This window comes from Pogoniulus pusillus, chromosome 1 (assembly GCF_015220805.1).
Source record: "Pogoniulus pusillus isolate bPogPus1 chromosome 1, bPogPus1.pri, whole genome shotgun sequence".
In the NCBI taxonomy this organism is placed as follows: domain Eukaryota; kingdom Metazoa; phylum Chordata; class Aves; order Piciformes; family Lybiidae; genus Pogoniulus; species Pogoniulus pusillus.
In genome coordinates, this window is record NC_087264.1 from 49,507,553 (window position 1) to 49,527,306 (window position 19,754).

Consider the following 19,754-nt stretch of genomic DNA (forward strand, 5'->3'; position numbering starts at 1 on the left):
CATTGGAATGGGCTGCCCAGGGAGGTGGTGGAGGCACCGTCCCTGGAGGTGTTGAAGCAAAGCCTGGCTGAGGCACTTAGTGCCATGGTCTGGTTGAGTGGCTAGGGCTGGGTGCTAGGTTGGCCTGGATGATCTTGGAGGTCTTTTCCAACCTGCTTGATCCTGTGATTCTATGACTAAATCTGATGCACACTGTGGTCCTGCTGCATTTAGGCAAACTGGTTCCCTTTTTTTGTTGTATTTCCAAACATCTCTTGCCACATCCCACAGGCTGCTGCCACTCAGCTGTTGTCACTCCTGCTGCTCTGTTGTGCCAGTGCTTACCCACCCCCTGAATAAAAACAATCTACCTGAGCCTTTCTCCTGTCCTCAGCACAAATCTGGTCCCTGTGTTGTGAACTATGTATGCCAACCCTCCTTCCACTTGTTTGCCACATAGCTCTGTAACTCTGGGTTCCAGGCAAGGAGAAACAGGCATGAACCATTTCACCAGGTTTTCCAGTTCATCTTTCCAGTGAGGCTGGTGAGACACTGGCACAGGTTGCCCAGGAAGGTTGTGGATTCTCCCTCCCTGGAGGTGTTTAAAGACAGGTTGAAATGAGGCCTTGAGCAGCCTAGGCTGGTGGGAGATATCCCTGCCCATGGCAAGGGGGATTGGAACTGGATGATCTTTGAGGTCTCTTCCAACCCAACCCAACAACTCTAAGACTCTATGATCTTCTCAAGCTTTCAAGTAGGTTGCCTCAACAAACAACACTCCACTCTTGCTTAGGAAACTGTAACAACCTTCTCCCCTGAGCCTGTAACAGCCTTCAGCAGAGGAAAAAGGTTCAGCAGTAAGAGAAGTGTTTTAACTGGTTCTCCAAGGCACCTCTAAGAGCCTGGATTTCCAGGTGCTTCACTGCAGTGCCCTCCAGCGGTGTCCAGCTCACAGGCTGAGACCTGAGATCTCTCAGCTCTGACATTCTGACCTCTGTAGCACAAGATCCTGCAGAATTCCAGCAGGCTAGGGCTTAGAAGGGAGCTCTGGAGATCCAGTCCAACCTCACAGCTAAAGCAGGGCACCCACAGCATCTTGCTCAGGATCAAAATGCCCAAGGGTGATTGAAATCTCTCCAGACAAGGAGGCTCCACAACCTCTCTTAGTAGCCTGCCCCAGAGCTCCAGCACCCTCACACCAATTAATTTTCTCCTCATGTTCAGGTGGAACCTCCTGGGTTCCAGTTTGTGCCCACTGTCTGTCACTGGGCACCACTGACAAGAGCCTGGCACCAGCCTCTTGCTCCCTACCCTTTAGCTTTTGCTGAGCATTGCTCAGGTCCCCTCTGGGGCTGTTTTTCTGGAGGCTCAACTGCCCCAGGGCTGTCAGCTTTTGCTTCTCACAGAGATGCTCCAGCATCTTTGTAGCCTCCTCTGGACTCTCTCTTGTGCCACTTGAACTGGGGAATCCAGAAGGGGACCAAAGACTGTCACCATTTCCACCTTACCCAGGCACTGTTTTGAAAGGCTTTCAGCATTCAAGGCAAGGAGTTCACAGCTTGGTAGCAGTGGCAAGAACTCATTTCCTTGGAGCTACAAATTTCAAAGGAGGCTAAGATGGCTCATGGCAGCCTGTCAAATGCTGTCAATTGTTCTCAGAGCACCATATTTCAAACCTGATGGCAGCATAAACCTATGGTGGAGGGTGAGATTGGAAGGTACTGCTCAGAGTGAGAGGGTGAGGTACCAAATGTGCTCTCTATCAAGGTCAGGAGGATTCAGCTCACTTCAGGAGGCAGGATATTTTTTCTGTCAGATCTTCACAGCCAGGCTAGATTCCAACTCCCACATATGTTACTTCATTCTCAAATCATAGAATCAGAGAAAGGTTTGGGTGAAAGGGATCTCAAAGCCCTCTGAATTGAGCAAGGACACTAGAGCAGGTTGCTCAGAGCCCCAAAACAACCTGAAGTGGAATGCTTCCAGGGATGGAGCATCTCTCACCTCTCTGGGCACGCTGGGCCAAGGTCTCACCATCCTCAATGTAATAAATTACTTCCTTCTCTCCAGTCCACATCTCCCTCTTTTAGTTCAAACCATCACCCCTTGTCCTGTCACAACAGGCCCCACTCAAAGGTCTGGCCCCAGCTTTCTGACTTTAAGACCAGAAGGTCTCCTTTAAGACCAGAAGGTCTCCTTGGAGCCTTTTCTTTTCCAGAGTGTGAGATCATAGAATCATAGAATCAAGCAGGTTGGAAGAGACCTCCAAGCTCATCCAGTCCAACCTAGCACCCAGCCCGAGCCAGTCAACCAGATCATGGCACTAAGTGCCTCAGCCAGTCTTTAATGGACACATAAGATGAAAGGTGGGAATGAAGCACCACAAAAGAAGCAACAGTTACCCTTCTCTTGACTCTACAAAGAAAGAGAAAGGAAGCTCTGGTCTCTATTAAACCTGGGAAATGGCTCTGTGACATCAAACTTGTGTCATCCTTTGTACTAATTATTCCCAGAGCTCAGTGGATTTTACTGCCAAGAAGAAAAACAGCACTTCAAGACAGACTGAAGAAAAGGTGATCATTAAAAAGCTCTTTTAAAATGTATATCAACATCTTTTGTGTTGAATCACAGAGCTATGAAAACCTGCATAAAGCCTTCATTTATTGCTGTACTAAAAGCACACATTAAATAGTAATACAACATGGAGTAATCCTGGCTAACCAAAGTGCCACAGAATTGGGTTTGGCTGGAAAAGACCTCTAAAGAAGTTTGAGTCCCAACATCAACCTAGCACCATCATGGCCATTAAACCATACCCCAAAGTGCCATGGCTGCACACCTCCAGGGACTGCTCTACTGTCACTGCTTACCAAATCACTAAACTCATGGAAGGAAAATGTCAGCTGATGAAAATCCACTTTATTGACTTGCTGGGTTAGTAATATGTGGCTGCAGCCTCTCCCTAGGGTATGCACCATTATTCTGAAAGTTTATTCCAATTCCTGATTCCATTGCCAGGGAGGAAGTTGGGGGGAAAAAAATCACAGAATCTCATAATGTCAAGGGCTGCAGAGGACTTCTGGAGATCATTCAGTCCAACCCCCTGCCAGAGGAGGATCACCTAGACCAGGTCATACAGGAACACATCCAGGTAGCCTTTGAGCATCTCCAGAGAACCTCCACAAGCTCTCTGTGCAGCCTGCTCTAGGGCTCCAGCACCCTCACATTGAAAAAGTTTTCCCTTCTGTTCCCATGGCACCTCCTCTGTTCCAGCCTGCACCCAGTGCCCCTTGTGCTGCCACTGGACAACCTTGAGCAGAGCCTGGCTGAGTCCTCCTGACACTGCCCTGCACATCTCTATCAACATGAATGAGGTCACCCCTCAGACTCCTCTGCTCCAGCCTGCACCCAGTGTCCCCTGTCCTGCCGTTGGACAACCTTGAGCAGAGCCTGGCTGAGTCCTCCTGACACTGCCGGCACATCTCTATCAACACGAGTGAGGTCACTCCTCAGACTCCTCTGCTCCAGCCTGCACCCGGAGCCCCTTGTGCTGCCACTGGACAACCTTGAGCAGAGCCTGGCTGAGTCCTCCTGACACTGCCCTGCACATCTCTATCAACATGAATGAGGTCACCCCTCAGACTCCTCTGATCCAGCCTGCACCCAGTGTCCCCTGTCCTGCCGTTGGACAACCTTGAGCAGAGCCTGGCTGAGTCCTCCTGACACTGCCTGCACATCTCTATCAACACGAGTGAGGTCACTCCTCAGACTCCTGTGCTCCAAGCAACAAGCCCCAGCTCCTCAGGCTCTCCTCTGAAAGGAGATCTTCCACTGCCTGCAGTGGCTCTGTGCTGGACTCTTTCAAGCAGTTCCCTGAGGCCTTTCTTGAACTGAGTGGCCCAGAACTGGACACAATATTCCAGATGTTGCCTCAACAGATCAGAGTATAGGAGCAGAAGAACCTCTCTGGACCTACTATAACCACATCCCTTCTAAAGATATTTCCTTTTCCAGCCCAGGAGTAAAGTCTGACTATAAAAAGAAGATGACTCAGTAGGCTCAGGAAGATAAAGGTTCTGGTGCTTGTAAAGCACCTCTCAAGTTCAATATTAGATGTTGTTTTCTTGCTCTTTTAAGAGGTCTTCCATGGAGGCTGTCAAAGTCTTGGATTATGCCAATCCTACAGCACCTTTGCTTAGATTTAAGATGCAATGAGAAATAAAAGCATAGAATCATAGAATCATAGAATCATAGAATCAACCAGGTTGGAAGAGACCTCCAAGATCATCGAGTCCAACCTAGCACCCAGCCCTAGCCAGTCAACCAGACCATGGCACTAAGTGCCTCATCCAGTCTTTGCTTGAAGACCCCCAGGGACGGTGCCTCCACCACCTCCCTGGGCAGCCCATTCCAATGCCAATCACTCTCTCTGTGAAAAACTTCTTCCTAACATCCAGCCTATACCTACCCTGGCACAACTTGAGACTGTGTCCCCTTGTTCTATTGCTGGTTGCCTGGGAGAAGAGGCCAACCCCCACCTGGCTACAATGTCCCTTCAGGTAGTTGTAGACAGTAATAAGATCACCCCTGAGCCTCCTCTTCTGCAGGCTAAACAGGCCCAGCTCCCTCAACCTCTCCTCATAGGATTTGTGTTCCAGGCCCCTCACCAGCTTCGTTGCCCTTCTCTGGACATGTTCCAGTACCTCAACATCTTTCTTGAATTGAGGGGCCCAGAACTGGACACAGTACACAGCATGATTTTGATCTTCTTTCAGTTGCCTTTCAGGTGCAGCTTGGAGTAAAAAGGATGCTAATAACTATATAATAAATAAGAACACAGAACCAACCATTGGAACAGGGAAGTGGTAGAGTCACCATCCTTGGAGATGCAGACATGGCACTCTGGGATGTGCTTTAATGGCCATGGTGGTGTCTGGCTGCCAGCTGGACTCAATGATCTTAAAGGTCTTTTCCAGCTGAAACTATTCTGTGATTTCCCAACCAATTCCACATGTGGCAATTAAGGAAAGGAATGGCTTTAGATTAAGCTTTCTAAACGATTCACATCAATGCCTGCACACTTAGCATGTCCTCCTGAGTCCCTGAAAACCAATGCCACAGAGGAGAAATGTCCTTCCTTTAGAGGGCCAGCTGGAATGCACCACTAATAGCAGGGGTCACAAAGTTTGAAAGACATTTTCTACTCACTGATTTGTATCATGCTCAAAATCTTGTAGTTTCCATCTCCTTGAGTTCGACCAGCCTGCAAAAAGTGCAAGAGAAAACAAAGGGCACAGTAAGTGACAGCTTCCACCCTGGGTCTGTAAGCTGGAAAGAGTGAGTTTTGGGGAAGTTCTGTGCAGCCTGGAGATCAGTGGCCTGAGGTGATGCACCAGCTCTAAGAAGAGACAGCAGCATAGCAGCATTTCCTCCTCCTTCTTTGGCTGTGTGGATCCCAAAAGTTTGGTCCTGGTATGTAGGGTTTATGATTTTATGTTATACCCAGTTCTGGGCTCCCCAGTTCAAGAGAGACAGAGAACTACAGGAGAGAGTCCAGCACAGGCTACAAAGGTGCTGAGGGGCCTGGAGCATCTCTGTGAGGAGCAAAGGCTGAGAGCCCTGGGGCTGTTGAGCCTGCAGAAGAGCAGTCCCAGAGGGCATCTGAGCAATCACAGAATCAATTAGCAATAATGCTCAGCAGGAGCTAAAGGAGCTGTGGAGGGAAAGAAGATGTGGGCAGACTCTTGTCAGTGGTGCCCAGGGACAGGACAAGAGGCAATGGGCACAAACTGGAACCCAGGGTGTGCCGGGGTAGGTACAGACTGGATGTGAGGAGGAAGTTGTTGCCAGAGAGAGTGATTGGCATTGGAATGGGCTGCCCAGGGAGGTGGTGGAGGCACCATCCCTGGAGGTGTTCAAGCAAAGCCTGGCTGAGGCACTTAGTGCCATGGTCTGGTTGACTGGCTAGGGCTGGGTGCTAGGTTGGACTGGATGAGCTTGGAGGTCTCTTCCAACCTGCTTGATTCTATGATTCTATCTGACCACAATGTAAAACTTCTTTGGTGTGAGGGTGCTGGAGCCCTCGAACAGGCTGCCCAGAGAGGTTGTGGAGCCTCCTTGTGTAGAGAGATTCCAACCCTCTCTGGCCATTGTGATCCTGGGCGAGCTGCTGTAGGTGCCCTGCTTTAGCAGTGGGGTTGGACTGGATGATCTCCAGAGGCCACTTCCAACCCTTACCACGCTGGCATTCTGTGATCTATCTCCAAGGCTGACTTGTTGCAACTCTTAGGTTATTTTGGACTCAGATTTTCTACCTAAAGAGTCAGTCTGAAGCTATCAATCTTATCCATGTCTTATCAATCTTATCCATGCTTTATGTTTTTAATCCAGGAATTGCACAGAAGTTAGAATGGCACAGAGCCAGTCAAAATGATACCAGCATTAGGACGAGTTTCAGCATGCAGCTGTGGCTAAGGTCACTCTAAAGCAGTAAGAAAAAGACACTCAACCTGATCTATGTGGAAGGTGTCCAGAGAAGGGCGATGAGGCTGGTGAGGGGCCTGGAGCACAGCCCTGTGAGGAGAGGCTGAGGGAGCTGGGGGTGTGCAGCCTGCAGAAGAGGAGGTTCAGGGCAGAGACACAGTCTCAAGTTGTGCCAGGGGAGGTCTAGGCTGGATGTTAAGAGGAAGTTCCTGCCAGAGAGAGTGATTGGCACTGGAATGGGCTGCCCAGGGAGGTGGTGGAGTTGCTGTCCCTGGAGGTGTTTAAGAAAAGCCTGGCTGAGGCACTTAGTGCCATGGTCTGGTTGATTGTCTAGGGCTGGGTGCTAGGTTGGGCTGGATGATCTTGGAGGTCTCTTCCAACCTGCTTGATTCTATGATTCTATGATTCTATGTGAAGATGTCCCTGCTGACTGCAGAGGGGCTTGGACTAGGTGACCTTGGGAAGTCCCTTCCAACCCAGACCACTCTGTGATTCCTGACTGCCTGCACAGCCCCAGCAGATGTAAAGTCTATGATTTGCCCCTGAAATCCAGACCATTTCAACAACTTTAGTGCTAGCAATTTGTTCAGCACCATGGTTTTACATGGAATTGTCTTCCTCCTCCATTTACAAGTGAGCAATATTATGCATTCCACATCTTTTCTCTCTTCCTTTTGCAAGGCAATTTCATACTTCATCATCAACTTCTGGTTTCTTAGACGCTGTAAAAATTAAAGTCATGCTTTAGCCATTATCAATACTACCTCTTTCTGAATTTACACACCACTGACACCCATTCATTATTTCCCTTTGCATTCTGAAGCTTGTTGTGCTGCCTGAAATCACACACAACAACCCCTAGATCAATAAGTAATTTGCTTAGAATGCCAGGGATCATTTGTGATCTAATTTTGTGTGTGTATGTGTTGGGGGGGGGGGCAATATGAGCAGAAAGCACATGTGCATGCTCCCAAAAATGAACACAGGCAATCCAGTTGGCAGAAGTTTTTAAGCAGAAGTGACCTCTAGGAATCAGAGAGGAGAAATGGAAATCATAGAATCATAGAATCAAGCAGGTTGGAAGAGACCTCCAAGCTCATCCAGCCCAACCTAGCACCCAGCCCTAGCCAGTCAACCAGACCATGGCACTAAGTGCCTCATCCAGGCTTTGCTTGAACACCTCCAGGGATGGTGACTCCACCACCTCCCTGGGCAGCCCATTCCAATGCCAATCACTCTCTCTGACAACAACTTCCTCCTCACATCCAGCCTGAACCTGCCCTGGCACAGCCCCAAGTGAAGGAAAACACAAAGGTGCTGCTGCTGTCCCAGCTGCATTTCACAAATGAAGACAAATAATTGGAGCAGTACAGGTTGGGGACTGACCTGCTGGAAAGAAGTGAGGGGGAAAAGGACCTGGGGGTCCTAGGGGGTGGCAAGTTGACCATGAGCCAGCAATGTGCTCTGGTGGCCAAGAAGGCCAAGGTCATCCTGGGGAGCATTAGAAGGGCTGTGGTAAGTCCAGAGAGGTTCTCCTGCCCCTTTACTCTGACCTGCTTGAGGCCACATCTGGAAGACTGTGTCCAGTTTTGGGCCACTCAGTTCAAGAAGGACCTCAGGGAACTGCTTGAGAGAGTCCAGCACAGAGCCACAAAGATGCTGCAGGCAGTGGAAGATCTTCCTTAGGAGGAGAGCCTGAGGGAGCTGAGGCTGTGCTGCTGGGAGAGGAGGAGCCTGAGGGGTGACCTCGGTCTTGGTGAGAAAGATGTGCAGGGTGAGTGGGCAGAGGCTGGAGCCAGGCTCTGCTGGGTGGTGCCCAATGACAGCACAAGGGGCAGTGGTGGAAGCTGAGGCATAGGAAGTTCCATGGAAACAGGAGGAGGAATTTTTTCCCTGTGAGGGTGACACAACCCTGGAACAGGCTGCCCAGGGAGGTTGTGGAGTTTGCCTCTCTGGAGATATTTAAACCCCACCTGGATGTGTTCCTGCGTGTCCTGCTCTGGGTGCTCCTGCTCTGGCAGGGGGCTTGGAGTGGATGAGCTTTGGAGGTGCCTTCCAGACCCTAACCTTCTGTGACTGTGTTTTTGTGAGTCATCATCTTTGGAGGTGATTCAAAGCCATGCAGGCATCGCTCTCAGTGACATGCTTTAGCAGCAGGTTTGTTTGCATCGGGTTAATGGTTGAACTCAATGAACTTAAAGGTCTTCCCCAGCCTAAACGATTCTCTTGTACCTGTAGGTTGTGCAATTTACAGCTGATAGACAATACACAAATCTAACCTAACCAGTGATTGAGGAAAGTGACCTTTGCTATCCTTCCAGGCTGAAGGGACAGTCTGTTCCAACTGTCTTAGCAGAAAAAACAACACTGCTCGCTGCTTCTCCAGCCCTGGAGCAGAGCTGCTTTGGGTTCTTAGCACTGCTCTTCTAAGAGACATGAACAAATAATCAGAAGGGAAGGATTATGTCTACAAAAATCAACCATCATGATGCCCACAGAGCTGCAGTCCTCCCCATTTCCTTCTTAATATTTGCTAGCACCTTTCAACAGTGGATGGACAAATTGGCGCTGCAGCCCCCATGCCTGCACCGTTTGTCTTGATGGAGGCTGACAGCTGAAGTGATGTAGCTCTTGTTACAGCACCAAAACAGTCCTGTTTTTTTCCCTTTTCCTTGCAGGGGATAATAGACCTTGTCATAAGCTATTACATCTTCTGATAAGAAAAATAAACAACATAAATCACTTTCCCTCTCCCTTCTGCTCGGACACAAACACAAACCAATATTCAGAGGTCAGACACTTTTTGGAGGGCATTTCTTTTGGGTCTCACAAGCTCAGACAGACAACAATTAAGCTCTCTGATGTGAATCTAGCACCCAGAAAAGAAAACAACAGCTTTTCTGGAGGGATCTTTTGCAGAGAAGACCAAACTTACTTATTTTGTTGCTGTTCCTGAAGTGAGCAGAATCATAGAATCAAGCAGGTTGGAAGAGACCTCCAAGCTCATCCAGCCCAACCTAGCACCCAGTCCTGGCCAATCAACCAGACCATGGCTAGGGCTGGGTGCTAGGTTGGAGTGGATGATCTTGGGGGTCTCTTCCAACCTGGTTGATTCTATGATTCTATGATTCCATGAATGATAAAATCACAGAGTTGTAGAATTGTTTTGGTTGGAATAGACCTCTAAGATATTGAGTCCAATCATCAACCCAACACCACCATGGCCATCAAACCATGTCCTCAGGTGTCATGACCTCACATTCCTTGAACACCTCCAGGAATGGTGACTCCTCTGCCTCCATGGACAGCTTGTTCCAGTGGCTGACTACTCCTGCAGCAAAGAAATTGTTCCTAATCTCCAATCTAAGCCTCCCCTGAGCAGTGTGGATTCCTGTGACACCTTTCTTACCACTCTTTCTGTGATGGGTTGGGTGTTCCCTGTGCCCCCCCCGCCCCCCCCCAACTTTGGAAATCACCCAGACTAGACTCAGCCAGCTCTGGAAGTTGAATGAAGCTTATATTTGCAGCTAGCACAATATACAAGCAGATATTTACAGTGTATACAGTTACAGACAGAAATAGACAAGGTAAAAGGTAATACAGAAACACAACTCCCCTCCCAGAAACCTGAGTCCCCAGGAGGGGCTCTCAACCACCCTGCACCTTCCCCCTGCCCCTCTCAACCTTACCCCAGTCCCAAGGAAGAATGGAGGTTCGGCCAGGGGGGTAGGAAGCAAAGTGGGTTAGTTAAAGAAACAGCAGAGAGGGGTGAGGTTAGAGAGATGCAGCTCAGAGCTCCCCAGTAGGCCAAGTGCCTTATCTATGCTTGGATTCTTATTTTTGTATCTCTCAGCAAGCCTATGAGGGAAGTAGACATCATCACTGTTTTCCTTCCACAGCCTGGAATCTAGTTCTTCTCACCCAAACATTCTAGCTAGCTTCAAACTTTCCTACCAGTGTGGTGCACCCCAGCATTTCCCTGAGGTAACTGCAGTTCTGAAGTCCCCAAGTAATGATAAGGGCTTGTTGGCCTTCACTGTCTCACTATACCTTTGTAAGCCTCTAAAGCCTTTGGCATGAACTTCTACCTGTGAGGGAAGCCTTGCTTCCAGTTTTCTGCTCAATAACTTGTCCTAAAAGATCTGCAGAACGACCAAACCAATCCCTTAAAACACGGAGTTGGACCCAGTTAACGGAGAAGGATTTACATGAAACAATGACAAAGTTCTGCTGGAGATCACAGTACCACAGTAGTATCACAGTACCACAGCATCACAGCATCACAGTATCACCAAGGTTGGAAGAGACCTCACAGATCATCAAGTCCAACCCTTTAGCACAGAGCTCAAGGCCAGACCATGGCACCAAGTGCCACGTCCAGTCCTGCCTTGAACAGCTCCAGGGACGGCGACTCCACCACCTCCCCGGGCAGCCCATTCCAGTGCCCAATGACTCTCTCAGGGAAGAACTTTCTCCTCACCTCCAGCCTAAATCTCCCCTGGCACAGCCTGAGGCTGTGTCCTCTCGTTCTGGCGCTGGCCACCTGAGAGAAGAGAGCAACCTCCTCCTGGCCACAACCTCCCCTCAGGTAGTTGCAGACAGCAATAAGGTCTGCCCTGAGCCTCCTCTTCTCCAGGCTAACCAATCCCAGCTCCCTCAGCCTCTCCTCGTAGGGCTGTGCTCAAGGCCTCTCCCCAGCCTCGTCGCCCTTCTCTGGACATGCTCAAGCATCTCAATGTCCCTCCTAAACTGGGGGGCCCAGAACTGAACACAGCACTCAAGGTGAGGTCTAACCAGTGCAGAGTACAGGGGCAGAATGACCTCCCTGCTCCTGCTGGCCACACCATTCCTGATGCAGGCCAGGATGCCACTGGCTCTCTTGGCCACCTGGGCACACTGCTGGCTCATGTTCAGTCCTAGAGTTTATAAAAACCCTGACAAAAAGCCCCGTGGGAAGCTCAGGGGCTTAGGATTTGTGTGAGCCATTCTCATCCCATGCTTTGGCTGCAAATTCTCTTTCCACACATCCAGGAGGTGCTGAGAATTCGTCTCTTCAGTGCTGTGACAGCGCCGCGGCTTGCGAACAGCGTTTGGCACTTTGGAAGCTCAAGATGGAGTGTTCCTCCTCCCTATCTTTAGACTGACTGTGGGGAAGCATCTTCACCTTCCCCCAGAGTTATGACCCAGCTGACAAGAGGAGCACACAGCTGCCTGCACAGGTCTGTCAAAGTCAGACTTATCAGACACTGAAAGAGAGGTGAGAGGGAGGAGGATATTTTTGAGTGGCTGAAGCACACTAGAGAAGAGGTCTGCTAAGAACCTTTGGGGATTGTTGTTATCATCAGTAGATGCTGATAAGGGAGAAGAAGCCATAGGTAGAATAAAATTAACAACATTCTAACACCAGATACAAGAAATTGAGAAGAAGCTCCATTACTCTAAGAGAGCAGGGAAACATGAGAACTGGGAGCTGATGGAATGTTTGTCTTTCCCTAACCACTCTGTTCACATTGCCCTCAGCAGCCAAAGGGAAAAAGAAGACTTTGTGGTTTCAAAAAGTCCACACAGAGATGAAATTCCTTACCCAGCTTCATTAGGTGGGTATGGATCTGTCTTTAGTACATACTGGTACCTTCATATACCAAGCACGAGTACAGGTTGGGCAAGGAGTGGCTGAGAGCAGCCTGGAGGAGAAGGTCTTGGGGGTGTGAGTTGGTGCCAAAGTGCCCAGGAGCCAGCACTGGCCACTGGCAGCACAGAGGCAGCTGTGTGCTGGCTGCAGCCAGAGCAGGGAGAGCAGCAGCACAGGGAGAGGATTCTGCCCCTCTGCTCTGCTCTGCTCAGACTACACCTGCAGCACTGCCTCCAGTTGTGCTGCATTCAGCACACCAAGGACATGGCACTGTAGAATAGAGTCAAGAAGAGGGCAATGAGATGATTAGAGGGCTGGAGAAGCTCTGCTGTAGGGGCAGGCTGAGAGTTGGGGCTGTTCAGCCCAGAGAAGAGAAGGCTTCAGGCAGACCTAATAGCAGCCTTCCAGTGCCTGAAGGGGGTTACAAGAAAGCCAGGGACATCTGACAAGGGCTGGGAGTAACAGGACAAGAGGCAATGGCTTTGAGCTGGAAGAGGAGAGACTGAGACTGGAGACTAGGAAGAAATTATTTGCAGTGAGGGTGGACACTGAAACAGGTTACGCATCAAGCTTGTGGATGCCACCTCCCTGGAGGTGTTCAAAGCCAGGTTGGATGAGGCCTTGAGAAGCCTGGGATAGTGGAAGGTGTCCTGATGACAGGGGGGTTGGAACTGGATAATCTTTTAGGTCCCTTCCAACCCAACCCATTCTCCGACTCTGTGATTCAGTGAGTAGTGGAAGACTGCAGACAAACCAGCAACAGACAGAGCTGAGAACTGCCTCAACAGAATGAAAGGTAGAAATCACTACAGAAACATTTGGACATCTGAAACCAACAATCACTTCAACAGGATTTATTTAGTCAGGGTGGACCAAAATGTACTCATTTAATACCAGAAGCATTTGTTTTAGCAAGTACCTTGTTACTGGTGACCAATAATGTGGTTGAGATGACTGATGGCTTTGTTTTCCTGCTGAACCTCAGCCACTCTCCATTATTTATTTGATGTGCTGCCTCTTGGCAGACACAAGGAGACAGTGATAAGAATTTTGCATTCCTGCCTCTGAAGGTACCTGAGATATTCTACAAGACCTTGGTGAGTGACACATGGCTGCAGTGTGAGGGGCAGTTTTGCTCAGCAGACTGCCTTGGTATGAATCACAGACTGCTTTGGGTTGAAAGGAACCTTAAAGATAATCCAGTTCCAACCTTTGCTCTGAGCAGGGACATCTCTTACTAGACCAGGTTGCTCAAGACCTCATTCAACCTGGATTTCAATGCTTCCATGCCTGGGGCCTCCACAACACCTGGGGGCAACCTGTTGCAGTGTCTCACCAGTCTCAGAGGGAGGAACTTCTTCCTAAATCAAATTTCTTCCAGACTGAAGCCATTCCTCCTCATCCTGTTGCTCCAAGCCTTTGTAAGTCCCTTCCCAGCTCTCCTGTAGCCTCCTTCAGCTACTGGAAAGCTGCTGCAAGGTCTTCATGGAGTCTTCTCTTTTCCAGGCTGAACAACCCTAACTCTCTGAGCCTGTCTTCACAGCAGACATGCTCTAATCCTCTGTCTTCGTAGCTTCTGGACCTGCTCCAACAGTTCCATATCCTTCTTGTGTTGGAAGCAGCAAGGAAGAGAAGAGAACAAAAGCCAAGGTGTCACTTCTCTGTGTCACACACAGCAGAGGAGAACATGATGGCATCTGCAGAAACACTGAAATCTGGATGCCTCTGAACACTGAGCAATCTGCCCCAGTTTGACAGCAGCTTTAAGCTGTTAGAGTGAATTGTAACTAGCCTCCAGACAGGTAAAAGGGTAAAGTAACAAAAGCCCTAACAACTTAAGAGCAGGAGAGGGCAGAAGTCTCCTAGGCTGGTAGAGCTCACTATACTCCTCCTGATGGTGGCCAACAGTGGATGTTGAGGAGGAGAAGGCATATGAGAGTCCAGAAGAATATTTCCCCTTCTGTATCTTCTCTCTTTAGCCAGATGTGGTGATGAAAAGTGCACTCAGAGTGTGGGTGTAAATGGATTTACACCCTGGTGTACCAAGATGAGTTTTTCTCTCTATGCCCAGCACAAAAATCAGAATGGTCTGTTATTTTTTCCAATGGTCTAGCATTTTTAATTCAATCTCATAATGTGATTTTTAACCTGCTGCTGGCATTGGTGTCTGCAACACCCTGAAGGGAGGCTGTAGCCAGGTGGGGATGGTCTCTTCTGCCAGGCAGCCAGCAACAACGCAAGGGGACACAGTCACAAGTTGTGCCAGGGGAGGTCTGGGCTGGATGTTAGGAGGAAGTTGTTGGCAGAGAGAGTGATTGGCATTGGAATGGGCTGCCCAGGGAGGTGGATGTGGGGAGGCCTGTGGATGTGGTCTGTCTGGACTTCAGCAAGGCCTTTGACACTGTCCCCCACAGCAAACTGCTGGCTAAGCTGTCAGCCCATGGCTTGGATGGCAACACTCTGTGCTGGGTTAGGAACTGGCTGGAGGGCTGAGCCCAGAGAGTGGTGGTGAATGGTGCCACATCCAGCTGGCAGCTGGCACTAGTGGTGTCCCTCAGGGATCAGTGCTGGGCCCCATCCTCTTTAACATCTTCATAGATGATCTGGATGAGGGCATGGAGTCAGTCATCAGCAAGTGTGCAGATGACACCAAGCTGGGGGCAGATGTGGCTGGGTTGGAGGGCAGAAGGGCTCTGCAGCAGGACCTTGACTGCCTGGACAGATGGGCAGAGTCCAAGGGAATGGCTTCAATAGCTCCAAGTGCAGGGTGCTGCACTTTGGCCACAGCAACCCCATGCAGAGATACAGGCTGGGGTCAGAGTGGCTGAGAGCAGCCAGACAGAGAGGGATCTGGGGGTGCTGATTGATACCCACCTGAACATGAGCCAGCAGTGTGCCCAGGTGGCCAAGAGAGCCAGTGGCATCCTGGCCTGCATCAGGAATGGTGTGGCCAGCAGGAGCAGGGAGGTCTTTCTGCCCCTGTACTCACACTGGTTAGACCACACCTTGAGTGCTGTGTTCAGTTCTGGGCCCTCCAGTTTAGGAGGGACATTGAGATGCTTGAGCATGTCCAGAGAAGGGCAACGAGGCTGGGGAGAGGCCTTGAGCACAGCCCTACGAGGAGAGGCTGAGGGAGCTGGGATTGGTTAGCCTGGAGAAGAGGAGGCTCAGGGCAGACCTTATTGCTGTCTGCAACTACCTGAGGGGAGGTTGTGGCCAGGAGGAGGTTGCTCTCTTCTCTCAGGTGGCCAGCACCAGAACAAGAGGACACAGCCTCAGGCTGTGCCAGGGGAGATTTAGGCTGGAGGTGAGGAGAAAGTTCTTCCCTGAGAGAGTCATTGGACACTGGAATGGGCTGCCCGGGGAGGTGGTGGAGTCGCCGTCCCTGGAGCTGTTCAAGGCAGGACTGGACGTGGCACTTGGTGCCATGGTCTGGCCTTGAGCTCTGTGCTAAAGGGTTGGACTTGATGATCTGTGAGGTCTCTTCCAGCCCTGATGATACTGTGAGACTGTGATACTGTGATACAAAATCTCCTCTCTACATGGAGCAGCCTCAGCAAGTGTCTTAGCTCACACAGGCAGCTTGTTGGCAGCTTTCTCTCCCAGATGATGTCTCTTCATACCCTTTTTGATGGAGAGCTGCACATGCAATGAGCTCACAGGCCCTCCAGAAAGTGGCAGTTCTGCAAGTGAGCTTCTCTAACACTGAAACACCACTTGGCTAACCTGTTCACAGCATTTTGAGACGCTGCTTCTGGGACATATGTGCCTTAGAAATGAAGCCAGGTCTTTATACGAGTGTAGACTCCTAGGCTGTGTGGGTTGGTCCTTTAAAGGTCATCTAGTCCAATCCCTCCCTGCAGTCTGCAGGGACATTTGCAGCTAGAGCAGGTTGCTCAGAGTCCCAAACAACCTCACCCAGAATTTCAGCACAGTGATCTGAGAAGCAGCACCACAAGCAGCTGTCTGTGTGTCCAGCTGCCTGCTGAACAGGTGGAGAGAGGACAAGACTGGGCTGCCTTCAGGCACGCTGAGGGAAGCTGGTCCCTGGAGCTCATTACACACAACAAAGAAGAGCAGGGGTCAGTAAGACAAACCCAGCCTGGGAACCATTCAGCCTCAAACACAGGGCTCATGTCTACAGCTCAGATACAAAGAGAAGGCTTCCTAGAATGGCTGAAGGAAAGAAGCCAGAGCTGTGGTCAGTGGGACCCAGTCTAGTTGGAGGCCTGTAACTGGTGGAGTCCCTGAAGGGTTAGAATCATAGTATCATAGAATGAACCAGGTTGGAAGAGACCTCCAAGATCATCCAGTCCAACCTATTCCCCAGCCCTATCCAATCAACCAGACCATGGCACTAAGAGTCACAGAATGAACCAGGTTGGAAGAGACCTCCAAGATCATCCAGTCCAACCTAGCACCCAGCCCTAGCCAATCAACTAGACCATGGCACTAAGAGTCACAGAATGAACCAGGTTGGAAGAGACCTCCAAGCTCATCCAGTCCAACCTAGCACCCAGTCAGTACTGGGACTGGTTCTGTTCAATATATTAACCAATGATGTGGATGTGTGCCCCCATGTTTGGCTGATGGTGTGCAGTGGCTGACACACAGGAGGGTTGTGCTGCCATTCAGTGAGACTTAGGCTGGAGAGAGGGCAGGGAGACACTGAATGAAATCCAACAAGGGCAAGGGGAGAGGCTGGCACCTGGGAAAGAACAACCCCATGGGGCAGTACAGGTTGGGGACTGACCACCTGGAGAGAAGCGAAGGGGAAAAGGACCTGGGGGTCCTAGTGGATGGGAGGTTGACCATGAGCCAGCAATGTGCTCTGGTGGCCAAGAAGGCCAAGGTCATCCTGGGGAGCATTAGAAGGGCTGTGCTGAGTAGGTCCAGAGAGGGTCCCTTGCCTCTCTACTCTGCCCTGCTGAGGCCACGTCTGGAAGACTGTGTCCAGTTCTGGACCACTCAGTTCAAGAAGGACCTCAGGGAACTGCTTGAGAGAGTCCAGCACAGAGCCACAAAGATGCTGCAGGCAGTGGAAGATCTTCCTTAGGAGAGCCTGAGGGAGCTGTGGCTGTGCTGCTGGGAGAGGAGGAGCCTGAGGGGGGACCTCAGTCATGGTGATGAAGATGTGCAGGGTGAGTGGGCAGAGGCTGGAGCCAGGCTCTGCTGGGTGATGCCCAGAGACAGCACAAGGGGCAGTGGTGGAAGCTGAGGCACAGGAAATTCCATGGAAACAGGAGGAGGAATTTTTTCCCTGTGAGGGTGACAGAGCAGGACCACATCCATGTAGGTTTTGAATATCTCCAGACAGCTATTCAATCTCCACAACTCGCCTGGACAGCCTGTTCCAGGGCTCTGACAGCTTGTTCCAGGACCTTCTGCTCCCTTTGTAGCATCACACACTAATGGAAGGTGATGGCTGCAGTCTGCAGAATCATTCTATACCCATCAGGAAACCATCAGGGAAGGAACTGCCAGAAGCTTGCCTAAAGACCACATCAAACTATTTGTGAGCCAGCCTGGGAGATGTCCAGGATTCCATTTTACATGTCATCCAAATAAATGCCACCTTCCCCCAGATGACACAACCAATTATTCATGCAGACACTTAATTACTCAGCTGACATTCAGCAGAAACTTCTGTCTGCACTGGTTGGCTCTGAGCTTTCCACATGGCTCTGATGCAGTCATTAATGCAAATTAGGGGCAGAGAAAATTCATAATCACTTCATATTTTCTTTTTTGTTGTTGCAACTAGAACAGCTTTTGCTGTTTTGGAGGCTGACTGAGTGAGATGATGCTGGGACATGACTCCACAGAGGTTGTAACTGCCCTACCTGAAGATGATTGACTTAATTTTGCTGGCTCAGGGTTTCCAGGGCATGGATGAAATGATTAAATTTAATCTGCTGCTAGGTTTTGATGCACCACTTCCTTGTGTTTGGAGAGAAGAAGAGTGCTGGAGAGTTGAAAAGGAGGAAAAGCTGCAGAGCAGAGCGAAAACACTGGGTGTTCCCCAGGGATCAGTGCTGGGCCCAGTCTTGTTCAGGGTCTTTACTGGTGGTCTGGACAAGGGGACTGAGTCCAGCATCAGTAAGTTTGCAGATGACACCAAGCTAGGAGCAGCTGTGGAGCTGTTGGAAGGTAGGAGAGCCCTGCAGAGGGACCTGGCCTGGCTGGATGGGTGGGCAGAGGCCAATGGGATGAGATTGAACAAGGCCAAGGGCAGGGTTCTGCACTTTGGCCCCAACAACCTCAAGCAGCACTACAGGCTGGGGACAGAGTGGCTGAGAACAGCCAGGAGGAAAGGGACCTGGGGGTACTGATAGAGAGTAGGCTGAAGATGAGGCAGCAGTGTGCCCAGGTGGCCAAGAGAGCCAATGGCATCCTGGCCTGCATCAGGAGCAGTGTGGCCAGCAGGACAAGGGAGGTTATTCTGCCCCTGTGCTCAGCACTGCTCAGGCCACACCTTGAGTGCTGTGTCCAGTTCTGGGCCCCTCAATTCAGGAGAGATGTTGAGGTGCTGGAAGGTGTCCAGAGAAGGGCAACAAAGCTGGGGAGGGGCCTGGAACACAAACCCTGTGAGGAGAGGCTGAGGGAGCTGGGGGTGTGCAGCCTGCAGCAGAGGAGGCTCAGGGCAGAGCTCATTGCTGTCTGCAACTACCTGAAGGGAGGCTGTAGCCAGGTGGGGTTGGCCTCTTCTCCCAGGCAACCAGCAATGGAACAAGGGGACACAGTCTCAAGTTGTGCCAGGGGGGGTCTAGGCTGGATGTTAGGAGGAAGTTGTTGGCAGAGAGAGTGATTGGCATTGGAATGGGCTGCCCAGGGAGGTGGTGGAGTCACCATCCCTGGAGGTGTTGAAGCAAAGCCTGGCTGAGGCACTTAGTGCCGTGGTCTGGTTGACTGGCTAGGGCTGGGTGCTAGGTTGGACTGGATGATGTTGGAGGTCTCTTCTAACCTGGTTGATTCTATGATTCTATGATTCTATGGGATGAAGGATGGACTACATGTGAAGCTCCTGCAAACAGACAACAAAAGCCCCTGGAAAATGGAACCGGGATAACATTGTCAGTTGGTAAGGAGGAGCTTTATTGTCACACACGGACCTGAGTCCTTTTCTTCTACTGCACTGAAAAGCTATGTAGGGCTGAAGGGACAGAGTTGTCCTCAGCAAGTTTGCTGATGCAAAAGTGGGAGAAGAGGCTGACACCTCATCAGGCTGTGCTGTTGTTCAGCCACATCTGGACAGGCTGGAGAGGTGTGCGGAGGAAAACCTCATGAAGTCCAACAAGGGCAAGTGTAGAGTCCTGCAGCTGGGGAGGGACCACTTGCAGCAGTACAGGTGAGGGTTGGCCTGACAGAAAGCAGTTCTGTGGAGAAGCACCTGGGAGTGTAGTGGACGAGTCCACCCTAAGTCTGCAATGTGCTCTTGTGGCCAAGAAAGGCAATGCTCTCCCAGGGTGTAGCAGAAGTGTGGCCAGCAGGTCAAGAGAAGCTCTCTTCCCTCTCCACTCTGTCCAAGTGATGCTGTACCTGGAGAACCAGATCCAGTTCTGGGCTGACCAGTTCAAGAGAGACAGGAAAATACTGGAGACAGTCCAGCAGAGGCTACAAAGGTGCTGAGAGGCCTGGAGCAGCATTGTGAGGAGGAAAG

At 50.5% G+C, this 19,754-nt stretch overlaps 1 long non-coding RNA gene across 1 annotated transcript in view; it reads right to left on the reverse strand.

Moving 5' to 3' along the window:
* Nucleotides 1-19,754, reverse strand: part of LOC135180937 (uncharacterized) — a 119,138-nt gene that overhangs the window by 21,289 nt on the left and 78,095 nt on the right. The window contains exon 3 of the long non-coding RNA XR_010304609.1: nt 5,188-5,242. This is a non-coding gene — a long non-coding RNA (uncharacterized LOC135180937). The remainder of the gene's footprint in view (nt 1-5,187; nt 5,243-19,754) is intronic.